General features: G+C 30.6%; 1 protein-coding gene and 1 long non-coding RNA gene across 11 annotated transcripts in view; one reads left to right on the top strand and one right to left on the bottom strand.

The window, feature by feature from the left end:
- Positions 1 to 26,947, top strand: part of LOC115210389 (bone morphogenetic protein 1) — a 2,987,986-nt gene that overhangs the window by 1,602,785 nt on the left and 1,358,254 nt on the right. The gene's annotated exons all lie outside the window — the stretch shown is intronic.
- LOC118762943 lies at positions 6,405 to 26,325 on the bottom strand. Its single transcript, XR_004998695.1, has 3 exons — positions 26,197 to 26,325; positions 11,647 to 11,655; positions 6,405 to 6,416 (listed from the first exon to the last, which is right to left on the bottom strand). It is a non-coding gene; the product is annotated as an uncharacterized LOC118762943 (long non-coding RNA).

Below are 26,947 nucleotides of genomic sequence, written 5' to 3' on the forward strand. Positions count from 1 at the left end.
AGTTAGTTAGTTTCATGCTGCTCAGTAAGAAAGAATTAAGGAAGAGGAAATAAAGAAAGAAATAATAGAGAAGATAGAAATCAATGTAAACTGAAAGCATTATTTATTCCCTTAATAAAATGTCGAGGCATTGCCAAAATAGACAACTAAAGAAAATTAGTTTAATCAGAAAAAGAAAATTCACAAAATTATCAAATATAAATTCCTTGAAAGGTGCCAAAAATTACAAATATGGAAAATGCAACACTGCTACTTGTATTTTATTAAAAACAAAAACATAGATAAAAATGATTTCAAGCAAAATTCCTTTTTTTTATGTTTAAATTTTATTTCACGTTAAAGAGATTTTGTTGACAACAAATAGAAAAATGCTTGTTAGAAATGGAGCAAAATATTAGAGGTAATGGTTATATGTTCTTTTAGTCTTAATTTACATTTATTGTCAAGTTTGAATTCAATATGCATGATGTAAAAATATGACTGGAATCATTATTGTTAGGTTAGGTAATTTGGCCAATATTGGAATAATGCAGTATTTAGCTTCATCTTCCTCAAATTTTGAGTGGAAATCCTACAAGACGTGGCCTTGCATTTTTCTATGGCTAGTAAAACAATTATCAGTAATGATGGTACTTACTCAGTATGAATTTGAGTGTTTTGTTCTCTACATTGTTTACTTCTCACTTAGATAAATGTTTTTCATGCAGATGATCCTTCATAATTTACTATCAGTGATTCTATTAAATTGTTACACTTGTCGATGTTCTTTACTCAAAACCTTTATATCCTACTGTTCTAAAATCTGGCAAGTACTGTTAAGACTATGCTTTGCTGAGGTGTTTTTATTATAATAAGATTGAAACTTGTTTGGAATTGTCATCTATTTCTTTAAAATTAGATTCTTTTATGTTCCTTTTCAAATTTTAATTATTTCAGATTTTAGAACAAAATTAGTCATTAAGCTTTTGATTATTTTACCCTGTCAGAGGTGTAATTATAATTCATATTTTTGCTTCATGTCATAATAGCAAAATACTACACACACATACAGACCTATGTATATATATTTTTTGTGAATTCCCCCTATATATATATATATATATATATATATATATTATATATATATATATAACCTGTGTGTATATATATAAATGGGTTTATATATATACATATATATACATAGGTTTATATTTAAAATAATAAGGGTGAAAAATTGAATATTAATATATATATATATTATATATAAACCTGTGTATATATATGTATATATAAGCCTATGTGTATATATATATATATATATATATATATATATATATATATACACTTTGGGTATAGTAGATGAGTTCAGCAAAATTTAGATTCAGATGAATATGGTACCTAAGTTGAGCACCAGAATTTAGTACGGTATTATGCATACAATTTCAAAGTAAGCTGAATAAGATCAAAATAAGCAACAAGGATATCCAGAGGTAATGCAGTATGATTGTTTCATGCAGCTCTATTTAATTGAACAATGCAGTCATTACATCAGTTTGAAATTCAGAGCAATCCTCATCTGCACAAATACATATAATTTAATTAAATTAAAACAGATGGACACATTAGTATAATTATACCTAAAATCTCCAAGAAGTTAAGGAGATAGACAAAAACGTGCTGCCTTCACTCCAGCATAGAAGCTACTAAGGTATCAAGAAGATATACATTGTTACAGACTCTGCCTGTCATTGATTTTTTGTCTTTGGGGGGAGGTCAGTTTTTTTAAATTGACGTAATGATTGCATTGTTCAATTAAATGGAGTTGCATGAAACAATCATACTGCATTACCTCTGGTTATCGTTGTTGCTTATTTTGATATATATATATATATATATATATATATATATATAAACCTATGTATATGTATGCATAATGATGACGATGTACTCTGAGATAAAATGTTGACATATTAGTTCCTGTTATTTAATCAGTTGAACATCATTGATTTAGCATACAAAGTGGCTGAATATTGCACAGACAAGTGGAGCTTTGAATTACAGTTAGAACCCATCTGATAAGATTCTGCATAATTTCTGCTGACTGAAATTTACTCACAAGTCTTAGATCAACACAAGGAGAGTCTCCTGTTGATACAAAGCTGCTCATAGAAAAAAATATAACCTAGAAGGCACTCTCATGGTATGTAAGTAGCAGAAAACTAGTTCAAGAAGAGTTGGTAAAGTACCACTTAAATACTAATAAATTATTTATACACTGGCTTCTGTGCCGGTGGTACGTAAAAAGCACCATCTGAATGTGGTCGATGCCAGCGCTGCCTTGACTGGCTTCCGTGCCAGTGGCACGTAAAAAGCGCCAACCGATCGTGGCCGCTGCCAGACTCCCCTGGCACCTGTACCGGTGGCACGTAAAAAGCACCCACTACACTCACGGAGTGGTTGGCATTAGGAAGGGCATTCAGCTGTAGAAACACTGCCAGATCAGATTGGAGCCTGGTGCAGCCTCCTGGCTTCCCAGACCGTGGTCGAACCATCCAACCTATGCCAGCACGGAAAACGGATGTTAAACGATGATGATGATGATGGCATTCAGTACATATCTTTGAATTTTAGAACATATTATATATCACCTACAACTCAACAAAAAATAAAAATAATAATAAAATATCACAATTTGTATTAGAAAATATGTTGAACTCATTTTGAACTGAACATACTTTTGATTATTTTTTGGCCACATATGTGAAACAAAACAAAATCCTGCTTTTACAGTTGATGCTGCTGTGATAATTACATATCATGTACAAAGAGTTTTATTTGTGCAATAAGCAAAGTTATATTAATAATTATATGGATATTATTTTAATAGCTGTTAACACAGAATAATATAAGTATCAAGGTAAATTATAATGTTACAACGAATTTTCAATTGAGCTGATTGTTCTCAGAAGATTTTTTTTATTGAGCTGCAATATTAGTGAAGTTGTAAATAATAATGTAGTTGTAAAAGAGTAAACTTTTGTAAGATTATTCACATTAGATACTCACTGGCACCATATCTGACACTCTTATTAACTGTTTATAATTCATTTGTATTACATGTCTATCCCAGAGTAGGTACCTATTGCTTTTGGCTATAGTCCTGAAACAATGTTGTTCAGCCTTAATCATTCTTCAACCTGTTAATACTCAATCTATTTCACACTCAAATTTTCAGATTGAATGAATCCATTTTAACTTGTTTCTTTCTTGTATCTGCAGGTTACTTTTGTCTGTATAATTCATTGTATCATTACATGTGGGACACATTATTTCTTACAACATATTTCATATACAGAGAAATGCAAAAGGGCTTTTGACAATCGTTTTTTGTTTATTTCAAGGTCTAACTACAATGCTATTTCTAGCGACACGTTAAGATACATTTGTTACTTTAATTGTAGAACTTAACTCTTCATGTTTTGTGGCTATAAAATGTGGTAACTGTGTTATTAATCACATTACATACTGTTAGTGGCTTCATTTTTATTCTTTCATTGATGATGTGTTTAACATTCCTTCATTTGATTGCAAAGCAAATGTATAGTATGACATCGATTTATGTCAAGAATATTTAGAACCTAAGGAAATATCTGTGAATATTCTGGTGAATTTTCTACATCTTCAGTTTCTCTTCTAATTTAGTTACCATCTCTTAGGTTGACTCTATAACTGACTCTTCTACCGATTGGTGGTAGGCTTTCTTTTTCTATTCATGCAAGTCATCCACTAATCATTTATATCTGCTGAGAACAAATAATTCAATGCAATTCTTGATGTATTTTTCTGAAATGGTTTAGTTATCTAAAGAAGTTACTTTGACTCCTAGGCTACGTTCTTATCACTAATACTGCAATGCATAAAATATGTTGTCTTTTATAATTGTGTAGACTTTAGAGAGAGTGAGCCTTCTTGTACTCTTAATTACAATATTTTATTTAACTTAACTTAAGCAGAGATTAAAAAATCCAATCAGCAGGATTTGAAAGTATTAATTTTAATTCTATGTGAATTTATTCCTTTAAAGTACAACCTATTTAACTGAAGTCTAAACAAACTAGATCTAGTTCTTTATAACTATTATACAGATAAGCTATTTTCAAGATAGAATATGGTAAGGTGTGGTTAATAAGTGGGTGGCCAGCCATTATTACAAAATTCATAATTCAATTAACAAATCATTATTTCTATCATTTTCGTGGATTAGACAGATGAGGTAGGGCACCCAGCCATAAAAACCATGACAAAGAAGACACTAGAGCACTTGTTAAATCATCCTGCCCATGCCAGTATGAGAGATGGATATTTAATGATGATGGTGCTAATGGTTTTGAGTGTGAATTTTAAAACCTCCTTTGAGAGGTTTAGCACCTTGAGATAATCTGCCAGGCATTTTCCTTCCATATGGATCATCTGGCACATTCTTATCTAGATGTTATCATCCATGTATATTGCATATCACTGTTGTCTCTTATGCACTACATGTGATTCCTCTCAGGCCCAGTTTTTCTCTCAGGTTCATTTCTGCCACATCTCTTACTCATGTACATTAATATCACACATCCAATGGTACATGCTTGCTTCATTTCTTTCCAAACTTTATTCATCCTCTGCATTCACTGCCCAGTTTCACTACCATGTAGTATGTTGTATTGTAATTCATATACAAACATCATACAATCTAGCCTTTACTTGAAGAGAGAATCTTTTTTGACAGAGGTAATAGCTCCCTGAACTTATTCCTCCCTGCTCTCAGTCTGGATTCTATTCATTCAGAGCAACTTCCTTTTGATAAGATCATTTAGCTTACAGTCGCTGTTAACTGCTACTTCTCTGGAGTTTTCCAAGTAACAGAAAGATTTGACTTTTGTCAGATGGTAACCTGAATGTGTTGTATTTCTGAGATAAGATAATCAAATACATTCATTTTTATGTTCTGCAGTCCTTTTTTATATAATATAGTTGAGCAGATGTAACTGATATTATTTCTATTATCCCAGTACTTTTTCTAATACTGGCTTTGTTAAATATAGTTTTGTGCCATATTACAAGAAGTTCTAATAAGTGATTTTATTAGTTTAGATACAGGTATGTGTACTTTTTGTGAATGTTAAGTCACATGAAAACCTTTCTTGTTGCTAACCACTTGAATATGATATAAGATTGGTAGAACTTTTTTCTTTCAAGCAGATCATGGGAACTAATTTGCTTTTGTGAAAATTGTAAAATACAACTGACAACTGAGCTTGGGAGTAATTTGGCTCTTTAATCAATCATTTCCCACAAATAAATTTGCCTGTGTTACTAAGAGATGATTAATTAAAAAAGCAAAGATGAAAAATACTTTGTTTCAAGCCCTTTATTGTATTACTTCAGGTGTTTATAGTAAGGGTCTGTGCTTTTAAATTTATATAATATCAGATCATATAAATCTAATGCAGTAATTAGATTTTTACAAAGCATTTAATGACTATTGTTAATTTTAGATTTTTCAAGACATGTTTGGCTTAAAATGAGAAAGTTCATTTTGCTCTCATTTATGAGCAACAGACACATGAAAAAGTTCACTTAAATGTATCTAGCAGTGAAGACAGTAAAAAAATGTTGGGTATTTTCTGTGCCTCACAAACAATTATATTCTCAATGATTACAATAAGTTTCTCATTAAAAGCATAATTGAGAAGTCTTTGTACAAATTATTTTGCATTAGTATCTAATTGAACAGCAAAATTCCATCAAATATAATGCAGAGTTTGTTCAGTGTAATTTTTATTCAGTTGCAAAAAGCCTATGAGCCACATCATTCATATGGTGTTCAATTTAAAAGGCAAATTTTGATGCTAAAATTATGCCTAAAATTATTGGCCAATTATTTATAATTCTTTCTATCAAATTGATTGAGAAGGTTTTACTGCATTATCTAAATGATCAATTTGGATGTAATCATCTATATTCTTCAAGCACAGTTGTGTTTTCATAACGTAGGTCGAGCAATGATATTTACCCAAATTTCCATCTCTTTCTATATTTCTCAGTATTGGGGTTATTTGTTGTATTCCATGCTGTTATGAAATGATATTTTTTTGTTGTAAATTGTAGACTAAGAATCTGAAATATTTTTCTTTATATTATACTCTCCTCTATAGTTTGCTCTGGTCATCATTGTCGTCAATGTTGACATGAAAATGATAACCTGTTCATCATCTACAGTAGATTCTTTGATTAATTAAAACAGCAGGGAAAAATATTTTAATTTGCATTTGTTGATCAATGAACTAATTTATTTGACATTGAGTCCTTAACTTGAGTCGGTTTCAGACAATCAAAATTACAAGTTATACTTTTGAGCATATAATAATTTTACAGTTCATTTTATGTTTCTGCTTCCTAGGGTAAATTGGCTTACATATTATGAAATAAAGAGATTTGACTGATGGATTAAGGTACTTAATATAGTGTACAGTCAGCAAAGAGTTGAGTGTTTTGCTTCATGTCTGTTAGTGGTACATTAAGTTTTCCTTCGCTTAGCTATAGAATTATCAGATTGGAGGAGACCACTAAAGTATGCATCAGTTAGTTTGCATCACTGAGTTCAACTTTCTTACATTGGCGATGTGCAGCCTCCTTTTATTTACTTTAGATACCATGCATAAAAGCAATCATTTGTGGTACTCATTGCTATTCAAGGTCTTGCAGGATTTACCACGTGCAAGATGGTAAAATATATTTAAGCTTTGATGCTTTATGATGAATTGAAATGTTTCTAATGATATTTAAGCATATATATATATATATATACATATATACATATATATGATTTTAGTCTGAAATAGTTTAATAATCATTTGATGTGAGTAACAAAAGTTAACAATTTGAAAACCATTCAGCTTGAATTTAATTGTTCTTTCTTAAAGGAATACCACTGGATGCACATTTGTGTATTAAGCATATTGATTTGGTTTGAATATATTATTGTTTGTGTATGTATGTATGAAAATATGCAACAAAGGAAAGATACTTGAAATGGTGGAATTTGAAGTGAAATATTATAAAGCTGGCAAAAAGGATGTTATTCTGAGGTGAAAACACAGACTCAGGAGTAATAATCTTTAATAATCTATTTGAAGTTATTCTCTAAAATTGTCATCAATGGACTTGTGAGTGTTCAAAGTACCTAAACATGAATTGAATAAACTTCTGTTAGATATATGTATTCAGTGATATATGTATACTCATATATCCAATAAAAATGAACTTATTTATATATACATATCCACATACCGACATGAACATACATATATCAACAATTTTAGAATCTTTAGAGGTTTTTACTTTATAGTTATATTTATACTGGGTTACACGCTTCCATTATCCTTTATAAAAATATACTCAAATTCATACACTATTTTCTTTGCTTTGGTTTTGTTAATAGTTGAAAAACAAAGATGTTTTGAATTTTCATTGCTGAATATCATTGCAGAAATTGATAAGCTGTGTTTCCGGTTTCAGATTAATTTTAAAATTGATTATTTCCGGCCATGTTACACTATTTTATCTTTAATAATATAAAACAATCCATTGAGGGGAAATAAGTTATTCTGGATGACTTAAATCTCTAAACTTACAAAGGAAATAATCTTTAAAATCAGTCTCACTGACTAGTTAGGTGATCACCTGAAGCAAATTAATATTGTGTATCGAATATGAGTTTAGGTTTGTGAATATGCATGCTTCAGTATATGTGAAGGAAGTAGTTAATAAATGATTAAAATTTCTAAATGAAAATTGATTTATGGTAAAAAGAATTTCAATTAACTAATGTGCATAGGTGTGGGGAATATTTGTTGAGCACTTTTTTATATTATACCTTAGATTAAATCTGTCATGATGTGCTGCATTCAGTACCACACATATGACACAAAACACACACCCGTGTGTGTGCATACATATATATATATAAATATATATACATATACATACATATGTATGTATATGTATATACAGTAGTATTTGTTAATTTGAAGACAAGTGTATACAGGAGATTAAGTGTTACATCTATTCAATTTATCGCTTCCAATGGAAATTGGGTATGAAACGAAAGACAATTTATGAATTACATTTAAAAAGGAAAATTGTAAATTAGCCTAATGCAGTTAATGATAGTATTAATATTACTACAAAAATATACATCACTTAATTTAAGAACATTTAGGGCATATTAATTTTTTGAACAAAACGGGATGTGTTTATCAAAAACCAAGGATAAAATTATATGATGCTTATACTTTGTTGGATACTACCTAAAATTTCTCAAAATAGAATTGCATCCATGAGATATTCATTGTTTGTTTTATTATCACATTATTTGAAATTACTTCTCATTTTCCCACTATACAATTTACTCAATATCCTGGATTTCTTTGCTTAAATAATTACATTGACATTTTTGCATACATTTTCTCTTGTACAGGCTACTGTTGCACTCGGCAGCACTGTAACTGGTTGCAGCAACCCTTCTCCTCTATATTGTTTGCTGTCAAATTTTATTATATGATTTTGCAAGATCATTTTTTTATGCTGGTGGAAATTACGTATGAAATCAGTGCTCAAAGTTCTAATTTGGCTCACTGGAAGTTGTATGGTGTACAATTGTTGGTGGATTGGGAGTTCTTGGTTGGAGAATTCTATACATAACACACACAGGCATTAAGGAAACTGGTGTTTTGTTTTTGTGTGTGTGTTCCTGTGGTGTTACTTCTCTTTTGCTATTGATATGCAGTTACATAGACTGGATATTTAGTGCAGAATAACTAAGTACAGCTTGGCAAACCATACAAAGCTATTCTGCATTAAATGCAACTTTAGGGAAAGATTTCTTTATTTTTAATACATTTTACCAACTTCTGCAGTTTGTTTCTATCAATAATGCCAAGCTTCTGGTCTCTTGTCATATTGTATCCTGTTGTATTGCACTTGAAACTAAGTTTCTTTAGATTCTTATTAATTAGTCAAAAATATCCTTGCTATTTTCTTATCTACATAAGACGATGTAGAATCTGTTACTGAAAGGTTAATGAGATAGATGCCTTTAATATCATGGGATTTTTATTAGATGCATTGAAGATGGAATGTAGAGATTTATTACTGATATTGCTATCAACATCAGTAGTAGGTGACAAGTTAAGTTAGGAAATGTCACTACCATCAGCAGTACTTGGGGAGGTAAAATAGAAATGTATTAAAAATAAGAAAAACTTATGCCACAGATATGATACAGCTAAGTAGAGATTAAATATTTCCTTAATGACAAAACACAAACATATTCTGTACCAAAAATCAGTTTCATCTTTCCTTTTGTGGGTAATCAGCAACTGTAAATTTGTGTATAAAAAAGGATATCGTCCACATTCTGAAATTCTTTATGTGAAGACTTGACTTGAAGAGGTTTCCATTTCTCGAATAGATCCACACAGACACACACACACACACACACTCGTGTATATATACATATGTGCATACATATATAATATTCTTGTCACGGAAGATGTTGGTGCTTGAATCATATTTCCCATCATTCTGGATATAAAATTCAGGAAATTCAAAAGATATGTCTGACATGAATGAGATCTAGCTCTGACATAGCACAAGAAGATTTAGTCAGTGTATGTGTGTGTGCGTGCGTGCGTGTGTGTGTGTGTGTGAGTTATATAACTTTCTTATTTTGGAACCTGAGTAAATCGGTATTGCTTAATGTCCTAGAATTGTGTCAAAAGAATTTGAACCAACTGACACCAACAGCTAATTTTCAATTCTACCCAACACAAAGTAAATGCATATACATAGACAGAAACAGAGACAGATTTATACACTAATTCATAGAAATGTTGAAAAACTGTCAAACGTAGACAGAAAGATGTATGTAGTTATATCAATAGGCAGACATTCATGTGTGTACCTATCTGTCTATCAGCCCGTCTACCCTGCGTAATATCTTTTCTCTGTTGCTTTTATATATCTGTGTAATGTGTGTGTATATAATATATCATATACATCTATGTGTGTATATATATATTGATATATGTATGCACTTGTATAAATACATATAGACACATTTATATAGACACACACATACATATATGTGTATGTATTTGTGTATATATCTATATGTAAATGTGTCTGTGTACATGCATGTGTGTGTATATATATACACACTATATGCATTTCTAAGTATATATATATATGTATGTACATGTATATATATATATATATATATATATGTATGTATAAATGTGCATATGTATATATACATGCATATCCATATATAAGCCAAGAGAATTTTGACGGTAGCTCAATGGAATAAGATGCTACTCATCTGTGAAGTAGAAGACAGACCTAAAAGTAAGAAAGTCACTTTATTAATATTGTAGCTCTCTGCAGACATGATTTTCTAATTCAGATACCTTCAATGGTATGGAATGCACACCAGTTTGTTAAAATATGAAATTTCTTAGCCATACTTTATTGGCATTGTTTAGTTCCTTTCATGTATAGCATGGTGTACTGATTGATAAACCATTTGACATGAAAAAATTTAGATATTGTTTCTAAAAGCAATCCAGCTCAATCAGAGGAGCATGCTGCCTTTTAATTATTTGCCTAAACTATTTTTCTAATTATTTGACTTCCATGTATTCACTCAGTATATTTAACCCTTTCAGATTATTTTGTCAAATAAGTGAATGCAATATGTTTTAAATTAATCATGCATTATTTCATAGCTTCAAAATTTTGATGTGACTGTTCATTTTTAAAATGACATTCTAAGGTAGGTGTAAGCAGCCAGATCTGACAGGTTTGAACATAGAACAAGTAGAATATTTGGGCTAGGTATGGCTAGTTTGAAAGGTAAAGGGTTAATAAATGTCCCTTTATTTGAATAGTTTAGGACAATTATAACGTATAATTTTGTTTATTTAAAATTTGTATCCATCCATCTTTTCTGCTCACCGTTCATCGGAGGGTCAAGGGGGGTAGAGTACTCCAGCTCCTCCTCCATAGGGTTTTACAGAAGTAACCATCATTAATGTCCATAGTACTGGTGCTGTAACCCATCTCAATGCAGAGAAGTAGTCACTCAACCTGATCTCTGAGGTGACAGTTATATTCAGTAGTTAAGGCATAAACCACAATTTACTAGCAAATCTTCAGAAATAACTTTATCAATTATGTTGAGTTCTGAGATGCTTTGAAACATAATTTCAATTCTGTTTTAGTTAAAAATGCACTCCATTATCTGTATGCAGCGATTGAAGATATTATTTGCAAGCAAAATGACTTTATGGGGAAAAATAAAAATTTATGTTAATCGACATATGTCAGCATACATTTATATGTCAGTTAAGTTTTTTTTTTTACTAAAATTGAATATATTAATTTACATAGGATTGCTGAGATTTGTTTTAGATATAAATTAATAATTAACATATCATTATTAAATCCTGGAGGCGCTGCAGTTGCATTTAAAAATAATGATGTATACAATGCATTCTTGCAACCAAAAAATGAAACAGAACCATGCTGCCAATTTTGAGAGATGCATAATCACTAAACAAAAATGATCTATATTGATATATAGTAAGGAAGACTTTAAGAATTCATGCCAAGAGGGTTAAACTATTTTTTCTTCTTTATTAACTTGTCTATTTATCTCTTTCAATTTAATACAATATAGCATTTGCTTATTAACTAGAAGTTATGTTAATTTTCCTTGTTTTGCCATATATATTGAAATACAGAAGCTGTCGTATACTTCATTTTATATTTCATTAAGTATTCTTTTTACCAACTCTTAATGTTTCCTTTTTTCCAGTATGTTAGGGTCAAAAGTCTAATTTTGTATGCAACTGGGAAATATATGGTCTACTTTTTCGCTAAATATTCCAACAAAAGGACAGAACTGTAAAAAGTAAATTGTGCATCAAAATTTCCAGTTTTCTTGATTTATATTCTAAATTCACCTTCTTCATTGTTGTTGCCATTGCTGTTGTTGTAGTCATTGACGTCGTCGTCACCACCACCACTACCAACAACAATAACAACAACAAACCAGTTTTGACTGGGCTTCATTAACAGTGCACTTTCATTAATCCTTGTCTCTTACTGCAACTAGTATAAGTTCACATCAGATAAGAGTGTTACATTCCAACAGCCCAGTGTATGTTGCTGCAAATCCTCCTTGCTTTCATTTTGATTGTGTTGGTTCCCATAATAGCACTTAGTGGATTAATTCATCTTTGCTTCTTCAGCAATGTTCATTGAATGTTAGCTTCTGCTTAGTTGTAGTTATCCTGGGAATTTTCCCATATAGTTGTTAATGTGTAGGCATGGTTGTGAGGTTAAGAAGGTCATTTCTCAACCACGTGGTTTCAGGTTCAGTTCTACTTTATGGTATCTTAGGTAGCACTTTTCTACTATAACTTCGAGCTGACAAAAGCCTTGTGAGTAGATTTGGTAGATGGAAACTGAAAGTGTAGGCATGGCTCTGTTTGTGTCTCCTTCATTTGACATCACAAGATAGTGGTAAACAAGCATCATCGTATATGAACAGAGGTTTTTGTTATTTGTTGTTTCCAATATCCCATGGAAAGATGTCTAACTATGGATAAATATTACCCTAAGTGAATACAAGTAATGTGATTTAACAACTTTTTCTGTTTTCTTCTCTAACAATTCAAAATATACATATTGCATTCTGAGATCCTTCTAAACATAATTTAAGCGCTATAGAGTTAAGAAGGAAGTCTTGTTTTTTGGTCAGTATAACAATTGAGGATATTATTTGTAAACAAAATGCCTTTATCATGAAAAAGACAAATGTATGCTGACAGTTAATGCAAATGGAAAATTGATTAAAAAGCTTTAGTTGTTTACTCAGACTGAATTTACTCATTTATTTCAGATATCAGAGACTCTCTTTTTAGCAATTAAGCAACCAACATATCATTATATTTTTTTTTAATTGATGTATTTTCCATTAATATTGAAATATTTTAATTAGTACATTGCTCTGGTTTTTCTGAGTTTAATATATTTAATATGTTGTGTTTTATCAACTTAACTTTAATCGAAATAAGGATAACAATGATAGTGGGTGTAGAATGTTTGGGTGTGGATGTTTGCATGAGAGAATAGATAAAGAAGATGAATGAAATGGTTTGAGAAAAAATATATTCCATGTCTTCAGTATTTTTATTAGCACTATAAGTACTAACTAGTGGGATCCATGAATATTTCACAGAATTAATGGTAAACCTATTGGTGTATTTTTGGAAACTTTATCCAAAAAACCTGAAAGTGTATCCTGTGTTGCGTCTGTCTGGAAAGACAGCCACTCATCTGTTACTCATTGAAAAGTGAACGCACTTGGAATATGATTATTACTTAATGCACTTTATATGTACACTTTATGCACAATTTTATAGACATAATACAGAGCACTCATAAAATACGTATTCACTCATATTTTCCCATTTTTCCCATATACAAAAAATATCCAATACATGTGATACAACCTTCAGTTAAATTACATATATCTGCCACATATATAAGTGAGAATATTTCATTGAATTGCACTTATGTACATGCATTAAGTGATAAGCAATACAAAAAACTTAGTTCAATTTCAAAAAATACAATTTTCACTATTCAATCATCACCACCACCTCCATCATCTCATTCCCCATCTCTCCCCTCTGTCTGTCTCTCTCCCATCTCTCTCTCTCTCTCTCTCATCTCTCTGCCTTTAACCTCACCATCAGAACATCACCCCTCAGCTAAAATTATCACATTCCCCCTACCACGCATCATGGACGCCTCTCGCTCTTTTTCTCTCTATTTTCTTTCTCCCTCTTTTGCTGCCTTCTTTTTGTTTCTCCTCTCTTTCACTTCAACTAATCTTGTGAAAGTGTTACAATTATACAATTACATTCCTTCTACCTCATGTCATGGATGCTTTTCGCTCTCACTTTTTTCTCCCTCCCTTCTTTCTCTCTCTCCCTTTTTTCTTTCTCCCTCTTTTTCTCTAACCACATGAAACCAATGGGCTAAGTAATGCAATGACAAGCAGAACTGTTATAAAATTCTCTACACTCTACTGTTATCCCTTCTCAACTTAGGTTGTTTCTTGTTATTATTAATGGCTGATGATAATGAATATTCTCCATGAAATGCTCAGTCTTTGATTTCAATTTTCAGCAAGATAAGTTCCTGTAGGAAATTAATTTGAATAAGCTACTTATGCAAAATGACACAAAATTTTAAAATAAAATTATATGATTATGAGCAAATGAAAATATTTATATACACTAAGAAAAGAAGATTAATAAATGTTTTCTTTAAAAAAAAATGTCATTACCTTTTCTGTTTATGTCTAAAAATAAATAATAATTTATTCTATAAATTTAATTTGTCATCTCAGAGATGCAGCACAGAATTTTGTCAGTGAACAGTTCGTGGTCTCAAAGTGACGAAGATATTTTGACAAATTAAATTTAAACGTTGAAGTGAATCTAACAGTTTTTGTGTGTTTCTTAAATGGCTTATAAACACCTTCCATGCTGCAATTGTTTTCATTCCAGCACACGATCTCAGATCAGGTCACTTCCTATGCAAGTACATCTCTGTAATTTATTCTATCAAAATCTTTTATTTAGTCTATTCATTCCATTAGTTCATTTAAAGCATACAAACTTGTTTTTATATTTAAAGTTGGAGTGAGTGCAGTAATATATCTGTTTATATATTATTTATTTTTATTTGCTGGGTCTGAACAAAGGGGCATTGTCCACAGCCATTTCAAGCTCTTCTAGACTACTTTCTCTTGAACTTTTGCTTGCGAACACCTGAAGAAAAGATACGAAAGGGAAGAAATTTCAGATGACTGATATCCTAGAACAGAAAAACTGATTGTGGGCCCGAGGGGATTGACGGCAACAAGGATAATGAGAGGCGGTGAGGTTGAGAAACACCTGTGAGTTGAGAATGTCTGAGTGAGAACGCCTGAGTGACAATGACAGTGAGAATGCCTGAGTGAGAATGCCTGGGTTGAGAGTGCCAAGTGGGTTGAGAATACCAGAGTGAAGATGACATGAACCCAATTAACTCTGAGAAGCAAAGGCCATTATAGTTGGTGTAGAAGAAGCAACACATATATAATTGGGGAGCTGGGGCATGTTCTGAGTGACTTTATGCCAGTCATTTGGCTGGTCTGCTTTTTAGGTGTGACCGAGAATGTCAGTCTGAGCAGCACCATTCCAGTTGTTGGTGCAACATTCCATGTGGGCTTCTCCTGAACTCAAGTTTTTCAAAGTGTTAATAATTGTTGTGAGTTGAATTATCACTGGCCCTGAAGAAAAGTGCCTGTTGTTGGACTGCAAACCCAGCTATTTTAAGAATGATAATACACAATTACAAACTTTGTTTAATGCTAAACTCTTGCATTATTTATGCCTTTTCAAAATGATGTTTATTCAAGTTTCTAATATTTGGGTTTATTAACACTTTGAGATTTCTTTAGACTATTTTTATACAACATTTTGTTTAACTTAGTTTTATTTTGTGTTTTTAGATATTTATAATTTATATTGCCTTTAAAAAGAATACACATCTTCTCAATTTTCATTATATGAAAGCTTAGTATAGCATAATCCCAGTTACAAAAAGCTGGAAATAGAGCAACTGTCCTTGTCATTACTTGATTTTGCCATAAATCAAAATAATCCACATTTTCTCTTCGTTATTGAACTGTCCTAACACTAAAATATTATACTGATTACGAACAAAATCTATTTAGGTTCAGTAACAATATCATAGATTAAGACACAATCTGCTTATATTAACAGCAAAATCTGACAGTTTAAATCTTTGCAAAAGTAAATCATAAAATAATGTTTCCACATGTTTTTAGAAAATTTTAATACACTCATAAACGAAAAGAATTACTAGCAGAAAGCAAGTTGAATATATTTCTATTAATTACTGTTACTGTCATAAATTATTATAAACTGATTTCATCTCTATAGATTTCCTTTCCCTTCTGGCCACTGAAAACTCACTACAATCGTCAAATCTAAAATCAAATCACAATCAGATGGAAATTGTAGTTGTGTCTGATGTCAGTGCCGCCTGGCTGGCACTCATTCTAGTGGCATGCAATAAGCACTGTTCATGCATGGGTCATTGCCAGTGCCACCTGAGTGGCTCCCCGTGCAAGTGGCACAAAGCACCATCCAAACATGGTCGATGCCAGTACCACCTGACTGGCCCCCTTGCCAGTGGCACATAAAAAGCACCCACTACACTCTTGGAGTTGTTGGCACTAGGAAGGGCATTCAGCTGTAGAAACATTGCTAGATCAGATTGGAGCCTGGTGCGGCCTCCCAGCTTGCCAGTCCCCAGTCAAACCGTCCAACCCATGCCAGCATGGAAAATGGACGTTGAATGATAATGATGATGATGTGTGTGTGTGTAACAATTACTGCATGAAAAGACATTTGCCATTCAAAATTGGCATAAAAACAGTGAACTTCACTTAATCACTTATTATTCAGTGTTAAAATTTTCATTGCGCTTACTGCAACAGGGTGTCCCTGACTTGGTTCCTTTGCAACTAACTATATATATATATATATATATATATATATATATATATATATATATATATATATATGTATATATATATGGCAGTCTTGTAATCTACTTTAGATGAATATTTTATTAGAGCGCTGTAATATTTGGTATTTGTCTTAAGAAGGTATCATACTAGATGAGAGTGGCCCAGCACTGGTGCTATAACTGCTATATCAAGTGCTTTCAGGATATTTTGCAGCTCATCAGCAATAGCTATTCACTAACATTGCATGCTGACCATAATTCCCCTCCATCAATATATGGGGAAATAATGACTAATCGGTCACTTGTGTCACTGAAAGCTGGCAAATTCCTTTCAAATTCTTTAAACACCTTTTCTTCGCTTTGAAAATTAATTTGGAATTTATTTTTTACTCCATGTCTATTTAAGCTTACTTCTGCTCCAATTATCACTAATATTTTGGTCTTGATTATCATTATCCATGAACGTTAACTTCTCACTTTCCTCCTTTGGAAATGTTTAAAGCTTTTTTTAATTTAACTTAATAGAATACTAACATAATCGTTAAATCCGTATAATATGTTTAGAGTGTTTGGTACTTGCACAATTTTGTCTAATTGTAAATTTTTCTGTAGAATAATAAAGCTCTATGATTATCCAAATTTACCAAGTGCATACTCTTAAAAAATTACATATGTACATTTTTCAATAATTTTTACATAGCAAAACAAAAAATAAAAGCCAAAGAAAAAGAAAAAAAGGAAGAAAACATGAAAATAATTACTTTTCAAATTATGTGGATTAACCTGTCTCATTACCTTTTCATGTATTTCCTTTTTTCACAGTCTCTAAAACTCAACTGCTTCTTGAGTTTGTCTGAACTAGTCTCATTAATATTGTATAGTGATTATTTATTCATTTCCCCTGTCAATTTTTTCCTTCAACTACACTTACAAGCATCATAATGTACTACAATTCTGATGTATCTTAACCTTTATTTGAATTTTGTAAAGACTAGTGTCATGCGTCCTTTTTTATTATTATTTTTTATTCCTTCCTGTTCTGCCATAATTCACAATTCTAATGTGGTTTTATTTTTCCCCCACACTTTTCCCCTTCAGCCTTTGTGTTTGTACAAACACACACACTCTCTCTTTCTCTCTCTCATATATATATATATATATATATATATATTATATATATATATATAGTTCTTAAGATGCATAAAAGTGGTGTGCAATTCATTCCCAGGGGTTTGCAACTAGCAAAAATATTTCTCATAGACATGCTCAAGGCAAATGAAGTCTGCATGAAATATATATAATGGAATTAACCTTCCCAGAAAACCTGATTAATACAAAATATATGTTGAAAATATAGAAATGTTAGGGTTGGATAAAAGTTGTTTTTAGAAACGAATTTTTTTTCTCTTTTTCTTTTTTTTTTATAATCAAGAATTTTTATCTTCATGACAAACTAGTGAAAAGCCTTACAAATTCAAATGTCCCAGAAACACATCTGAATTGGTCATAAGCTTGCGTATCATCATCATCATCATCGTATCAGTTAATGTCTGTTTTCCAATATTGGTATATGTTGGATAATTTGGCAGGATTTGACAAATTGCAGGAGCTGTGCTAAGCTCTGGTGTCAGCCTTGGCATGTTTTTTTAGGGCTAGATGCTGTTCCTGACATGAGCCACTTCACAGTGTATAGTGAATACTTTTTTCATGCCGGGCACCACTGGTGAGATCATCATATAAGCTGCAAGAGAGAAAAACAACAGAAAAGGGGAAAGCTACTATGACTAAGAAGGGTGGGGGTATTAGGGAAGTGAGTGTGTGACTTTATGCTAGGTACTGATGTGTCTGTGTATACATGCAATAAAAGTAGAATTAAGATTACTATTTTACTTATAATCTCCTAATATAATAATGCTCGTAGTGTTCTCATATATTTGTCCAGAATCATACTGGACATGGAGCAGGAGAGAAAATAGTAATTCAGTGAAGGAGAAGTAGTGAGAGTAATAGCCCTGACTGAGAGGGAGTGAGAGAAAGTAATAGCAATGAGAGAAAGGAAGGGGTGAAAAAATCAGCATTTCAATTCTGTGTGAATACATGTGTGTATGTGTGTGCATGTACAAGGGAAGTATGTGAATGTATGTGTGATTATTATGTACCTTATTTTGTACCTTATTTACATATAAAATACTACAATTAGCTGTCATTATTGACAGCATGTGGTCAGCTAGTTTTAATAATGTAAAAATATTAGTTTTTCTGGTTAAAAATGTTTACCTTGAAATTCTGTTCTTATCTTCTCTGATTCTCAGCAGGTTGTATCCATTCATTCAGTGAATCAAAGTTGATGTCCTTAAATGCTTATTGGTTGGTGAACACAATATTAATGTACTACAAATCCATGTGAGGAAACAACCATGCCACTGGTTTAGGCAATCCCTGTTGTGCCACAGATGGGAACTATTCTCTTTGTTATAATCTTGTTTTGCTAGTGTGTATGTAATGCTGTTTAACTGGTATCATTACAAGCTGAAATTGTCTGAAAGAGCTTCAACTGTTATAAACTATCCATTATGCTAACACTAGATGATCTATGTTTAATTTTAAGGAATCTATTTTACAATCCACAATTTTTCAACATGGCATTTATTAATTAATGAAGTTTTGATTCTGAGTGCTAGAATATATTTACAGTCTTTAAAACCTTCAGTTCTTTGCATTCATTTAGTACAAAGATGAAACCCTTTATATGTTTATCAGTGCTACATTTGTTTGTTTATAGATGTTACAGTCTGGATGTAAATATACAAGAAATAATATTTGATGCATTTTGTTCAAGTTTAAATGATTTCATGGGTTTTTGAAAACATTAGGGAATCAAATTATGACGTATGTTATTTTTGCTGCGAATTTATCAAATGTATTAATATTTTTTTTTCTCAGTTATTAAATAATATCTGATATCCAAAGGAGACAAGCAAAAATGTTTAGCTACAAGCAATGTTCTTTCTTTTAAGACATGTTTCAAATTGCTTTCCTTCTACTTAGAGAAATTTTGCTAATACTTAAATTTGCAGAACTTTTCAATAAATGTCCATATAAACAAGCAGGGCAAAATGAAATTGCTTCATACATAAAGATATTATATTAGGATTTGTGTTGGCTTTCATTATTTTCATTCTTTGGTTTGATAATTAATTGGATAACTTATGCAATACTTTCCTGTCAAATTTAGCTATTATGCCTTAAAAGTAAATTTTACTGAACAATAGAAATGGTTATTAAAATAGACTTAACTTTAATTAAATTATTGATTCTGTTTTATTTCTTAATTATTCTTACAATTTTTGTGTGTATGCATATATAGATATTTTTCTTAGTTTGGGCAAAATAACTGAAGCACAAAATGCTGCTGGGCATTTTAAAAATTTACTTTAGGCATCATTGACATTTCTGATGTAGTAAGATATTTCATTTCACTTCTTAGTTTCATTGTTTTGAATTTCCACTTCAAATGAATAATTTTTATTTTAAATAACTTTTAAACACATTTTGCCAAACAACAATATTGAATCCAAGCAAATGCACATTATTTTTCCATTTTTATTTTTTTGTTTTACAATTTAGTTTAAACATTTTCTTTAACAAATTTTCAAATGATATATTAAATCTATTTCATTTTATGCAAAGAACAGTTTTTATTAATAACAAAGGAAAAATTTGATTTATTCATTAAAATGTCTGAATTAAACAAATGCAATTTCCAATCTTACCAAAAGTATTGGAAAATGTAGTTCATTACAATAGCAAAAGTTCATCTTCGACTAATCAAGAATTATTTCAGATAATGATTACTAAAAGTTTCATTCTAGTATTATTATTTTAAGTATATTTTATAATAAAATAATGTTGTTTCTGTAAAGATATATCTAAACTCTCAATGTTATTTAACAGTTAGATAAAATTTGCTCTCCAAACGAAGACACTTAAAGTACAAACTAAATTCTTGGTTTAAACCAAATTTTATACAAGACTGTTAAACCAAAAGTGCTTTGTTAAAACATGTATAGAGTTCTGTGATTTGTTTTTGTAATTTTCGAAGAAAATTTTATAAGCAACATTAATTCTACTGCTACTGCTATTGTCCATCAAAAACATATCCATAAATGTAATTTAGTGCAATCAGTAAAACTTTTAGTATGTGATCTGTATTATTAGTACATAGATATATTATTTGATTGTTTGGAAGAGAGCCAGGCAAATTTTTATTTCGTATTTGCTAGGATTGTAGAGAGTTATGCATTAAGCCTGTTTGATCTATGATACATATTTCTTATTTTGAAGTAATCTAGATAAAAACTTCCCTCAAAATTTCACGATAACTTATATAGTAAAAACTAGCTTGATAAAGAGAAAGTAATTTTACAAAATTCTTCATTATTTTTAAAATAAATTAAAACAAAGTCTGTGTACATTATTTACATTATGTAAATAATGTACATAATTCCTCATCTCTCAAAAAAATACAGAAAGGCTGTGTATTTAACAAAAATGTTATAACGAAAATATTTCAAAGAAAATGTAAAATAAGAAAGGGTAAAATAAACATTGAAGAAACTACAATGGTTAGGACTACAATGCTACTAAATCCTGAAAACAAGCGCTAATAAATTTCAGCATGTGTTGCAGATACAATGTGTTAAAAATTAGAAAATAATGTGAGGGTATTAAAAAAGAATTCAAGGGTTGTTTATTTAGAATATTAGATATAAAAACATTGTTATAGTCTTCGTAATTATTGACAGATTTATAGGATTTGTAGCTAATTTTAGAATTATATGAGTTCTCTTGACAAGTTTCTAATACACAGAATATACCAAAACTGATACCTATTGAAAAGGAATGATATTCTTTGAAGAAATGAATATCTTAAATGAAAGTTGCATATGTAATCCATGCCTGTTGAATGTGAGACAATTTTTTTTCTTTTTTGTTTCAGTGAAATTTGTTAGCAGAAACTATAAGTCATTTGGTACATTTTCAAATATCTTTCTATCATTATTTAAGTATTAAAAATCTGGTTTTATGTGGAATTTATTGAGGTAGAAATAATGCCATACCTCTCCCAGCATAGCTGTCAACTATTCAATGAAATTTAAAAAACTAAAAGTGGTTAATGATGTCTACACTTGATAAGTATTATTTTAAACATTTAAATAATATCCATATTAACAACTAAATACATACCCCTGGGCACATATTAATTGGTTTGGTAGCTAGATAAATTTATACAAAAATAAAGTGATGTATATTATGTTTATATGCATCAATATTATTTTTATGGTTAAGGCAGTGAGCTGGTAGAACTGTTAGCATGCCGGGAAAAATGCTTTGCAGTATTTTTCTATCCTTGCATTCTAAGTTCAAATACCGTTGAGGTCAACTTTGCCTTTCATCCTTTCAAGGTTGATAAAATAAGTATCAATTGAGCACTGGAGTTGATGTAATACACTTACTCCCTCTCACAAAGTTGCTGGCCTTGTGCCAAAATTTGAAAGCAATACTACCATTAGTATTTACAGCATACCCAGAGAACAGCAGTAAAAGTCTCAGTTTTGATACAGAAGTATTAAATCAGGAGAATGAGGAGAAAAGCTAAAGAACAGCCTTTTCTCATCATTGCTTTACATTATAAAATAGATGAAACTTTTTATTTTGTGAAAATATTTACAAAGCTAAAGAAAATGAATATTCCACTTGACAATAACTCACTTCATATTAAAAGTAAATGAACTTTTGATGAGCCAATATATAAGAAGTAATCAATTGGTTTGAAAATAATATTGTATACAAATATTTTAAAGACTGTAGAAATGATCAATGAAATATCCAAACATAATTTTAAAGTATGTAGGATTATGCCAGCAATTAACTCTTTTGAGACAGAATTTCTGTCATGATACCTTATGCAATCAAGAATCTTCTGATTATACTGTAGAATAGAAAGAAAGATAATGCCTTCTCCCAGAAATTCATGAAAAGAGAATACATAGAAATTATGAAAGCAGGTAAATTTTTCAAAATATTGTAGTAAGATAATTCATTATGAGACAAGTTAAAAATACTCTCTATCTCCATCTATAATAACAATGGAGAATCTTCAGTTACAAAATAGCATTCGTAAAAACAATTTTGTTAAGGGTTACTTCAAAATCAAAATTAGTCAAGATAGATGTAGATGACATGAAAAGAAAAAAAAAATCATTGGTACAAATTACTAATAGATGTGAATTGTGCAAAAAATGGGGTTGGGGAAATGGTGCTTTTGAGTTCTTTGATAAATCATTGAGCAAGTAAATCCTGTTTGTTAAGCTGGCAGACAAAAGTGAAGACAAACTTATTGAAAGATTTTTTGAAATCAGAAATGAGGGGGAGAAAATATTTTATTTCAAAGTGAACTCCTTATGAAATTGAAGCATGGGTGAAACTCTGTAAATTGAAAACAAGCTAATACTTTCAATTTTCAACATTATCATTATCATTTAATATAAGGACCATAACAGATTTATATTTTGCAGTCAGTTGTCAAGATAATGAATATAGACAGAGAAGAATGTGCTCTACTTAGGTGTTGTAATATATAAAATCAATCCTCAGGGAGTGTAATGAAGATTTTTAAGATACATTGATTGTTGATAGCAAATTAAATCTTTAGATGTATAAAAAGCAAATGAGCAAGTTGTATACAGACAATGTTTTTCAGTTTAAATGGGAATCAAATGGTTCTGGTGAAGATGTAATTGTTTGAAAATCTTTAGTGAAAATAACAAACTGTACAAAAATTAATATAGTTGATGGTGTGGTGAGTGTCATTCACTGAAACAGCTGTAGAAACATTGTATGGAATCATTAACCCTTTTGGTACCATATTTCTGTTAAAATGCACTGCCTCTGTTTCAGCTAATTTAGAAAATAAAGAAAAATTTTAGTAAATTAGCTTTGTTGTTATCAAGCTACCTTTTGGAGCATAAGTTAATGTGGAATTTTGATCGAAGTTTTTAATTTAGATCACTTTAAAACAGGAAGTTTGTATCACAGAATCAGGGTCAGTCTCAGGTGGATTGGGATCAAAAATGTTTAGAGGAAACTTCTTGAAACACAAGCAAGTGATATGTTATACATGACAAGACACAATGGTAGCAGAGTTGGGATGACCTGAATAATAATAATGATAATAATATCGAAAAATACCTTCAGAACGAGAACCCAGGTTCAAAATTTCCCCAAGACACTTGATGAAGGCTGGAAGGTATATCAGCTGAAATGTTGTGTTAAGAACAAACAAGATGTGGACAAATATCCATCAAATGTAAATAATGTAAATAATAATGATTTAGCACTTGTATATCAGAGATGTTCATCTTATCTATCTCTGGGAGTAAAATGTGACATTGATTCTGTAATGGATTGAAGCTATATATATTATCTAAAATAAAATTAAAAACATCTTGCCTGGTTCACAACCTACCACACTGACATTATTGGCTGTCACAAAAGAGAGAATAGTGACAACATAAATATTAATAATGATCACCATCTTCTGTTCATAATTTTTGTATTTAAATTTAGAATTTTGGAAGCAGTGCAAATTAGCAGTTCTAGAAAATGATGCAAGATTAAAGATCAATACCATTTAACTATAAATGAAATCTTGCTTTAAATGTGACAGGGCAATTAGGTAATGCTGGTTGTCATGTATATTAACTATTATCATTAAAAGCATGTTTAATATAACCTTTAGAATGATTACATAAAATTAACTTGTCAATCAAAAATAGGATAAAAAGTATTTGTCATAAATTTATGAAGGATATCAATAAAAAAATTAATTAAAATTTGTATGTATATTTAATGTATTAGAATAATATACTTCTAATGAGATAAAACTTTATTGATTCCACGAGAGAAATATGAAGCATAAATTAAATATTTTGAAGCTGATAAAAAAATGTTTGAAAACTCAGAGGTTAAAAGCAAAATCAAAATTCAACTGTTAAAATTTTCTATCAATTTAGAATATAAAGGTATTTGATATTTTATGCTGAAGCAGTTTTATAATGTTAGAAACACTTGTTGGAAAAATTAGTAATTCATTATTTATTAACTTTAGCAAAAAATCTTTATTGTTTCACAGTTGTATTTTGAAGCTAGTTGTAAGGTAATGTCTAGCTTGAAGTTTTATGATTTTCTGATTATTCGTGACACTGCACCAAAATGAAGTGATAGTGATGATCTTGCAGTAAGATTACAAAACAGAAGTGGCAGTAATATAAATGATAATAGGTCCTATGCCATAGCTTGGGTCAAGATGGTTCAACTTTTACATACAGGAAAGCTAGAGTTCAAAGAGTTAATATTATATTCTCTGGTAATTAAGTTTGGGAATAAATGTTTTATGAAACAAAATTTTCTCAGTATCTGAAATTTACTGATAGTTTGATTGTTTCTTTAAAGCATATCAATGAAGCTGTCTAATATCTCTCATAATAATAGAATCATTGAAAGATAATTAACCATAATGATGGCAAAAAAAAAGATTAAACGGTCATTTACATAATTTTCTTTCTTCTGTATGTTTCTGACAGCATTGCTTTATCTATATCTTGGTCACAACCCAATATACTAAATTATGGTCCAAAGCAGATAAAGTGTGAACATAGAAATGGTGCTATTTATTGTGTTCCAAAATGACAGAAATGCATTAATGAACCAATGTTCTATGAAATAAAAATTGGATATTTTAAAAAAGGAACTTTTGTTTCTTTCACAACAATCTTGATCTTAGGTTTAGATTGAACTTCTTTTTCCTGGTTAAAGTATTTCATTTCGGCATCTATCCAATGTCCATTAATTATTAAGTTGCAAATGACAGTTAGTCATTTGTCTTTGTAGATCATGAAAATATATTAATATATATGAAAATAAGTTACTTTGGTAAGTTCTTTAGTTCAACATAGATTAACTAACTGGTGTATATTTTGAAAAGTTTTTATCTGAAAATGCGTTTTCAAAGGAATATTGTTCTGAAAACGGCATCTTTGCCAAAAATTCAACACATACTTATTGATGTTTACTTCTGTCATTATTCTTGTATGAGTATCAGTTTTTGAGTAGGGGTCACTTAAATGAATCACTGAAGTTTCAAGCAGGAGTCTGTTACTGAGTCACAGGAATGAAATACTTTGAGACTCAAATCAAAAGAACAAAGAAGGTAATAATACCAGCTAGTGCATGCATTTAATGTTAGACCTACAACTATATGCTTTCCAATTGTGGCCATCACATCTTTTTGTATATTCAGGATTGTATTATCTAATGCAAGGGTTCGCAATCATTTTTTACCAATGGACTCCTTTGATTGGTATTTTATTCTGATGGACCCCCATAGCTAATGCATGGTTAAAGATAAGAAACTAGTTTTATGAATACTGCATTCAAAATTCCTAATTTGTTTTGCACACATTAACTTGTGTAGGCTGAACTATGTGAAATGTTAGAGAAAGGAACCTATCTATTTCTTGCAATACATATCTATACATACATCTAAAACAAAATTTTATCTGGGGTCTTAAAAATACTATTGTTGATCCATGATATATTATTTTGTTGCATGGTTCCCCCCAAAATCTTATATGAACTCTCAGGGGCCATATGGACTCTGGTTGAGGATCACTGGTCTGATGTATACTTCTGTTTGTTTTTTGTTTTTTTTTATTAACTGTATAGTGTAATTTCAGAAAGATTTGTGAGTTATTTCTTATAAAGTGATTGACTGTGCAGAGGCTCCTTTCATGGCTCAAGTGTATTTAATTATGGGCCAAAATGACCCCTAACTGATTGTTACTTGCTTCTTAGAATAGAATCTTTAAATTGATATAGCTAGTTTTAATTACAAGAGAATTGATATTATATTCTGAATATTAATATAATTTGTGATATACCGAAAGTAAATGCATTTGCAATTTGCATGCAAATTATTTCATTATACTTAGACGGTGAGTCCCATTAACTATTTGATTATGGGTGCACTGCTGTGGGGTTGCAGGCTTCAAATCCATATATCTAAATCAAGTTAATCTGATGAAATACATTCTTCATTCTGAGATATTGATGAGGGAAGGAACTCAGTACTGTATATCAACAAAATACCCACTTTATTTCTTTTCCATTTGTGTAAAAT

Source organism: Octopus sinensis, linkage group LG4 (assembly GCF_006345805.1).
Source record: "Octopus sinensis linkage group LG4, ASM634580v1, whole genome shotgun sequence".
Taxonomy (NCBI): domain Eukaryota; kingdom Metazoa; phylum Mollusca; class Cephalopoda; order Octopoda; family Octopodidae; genus Octopus; species Octopus sinensis.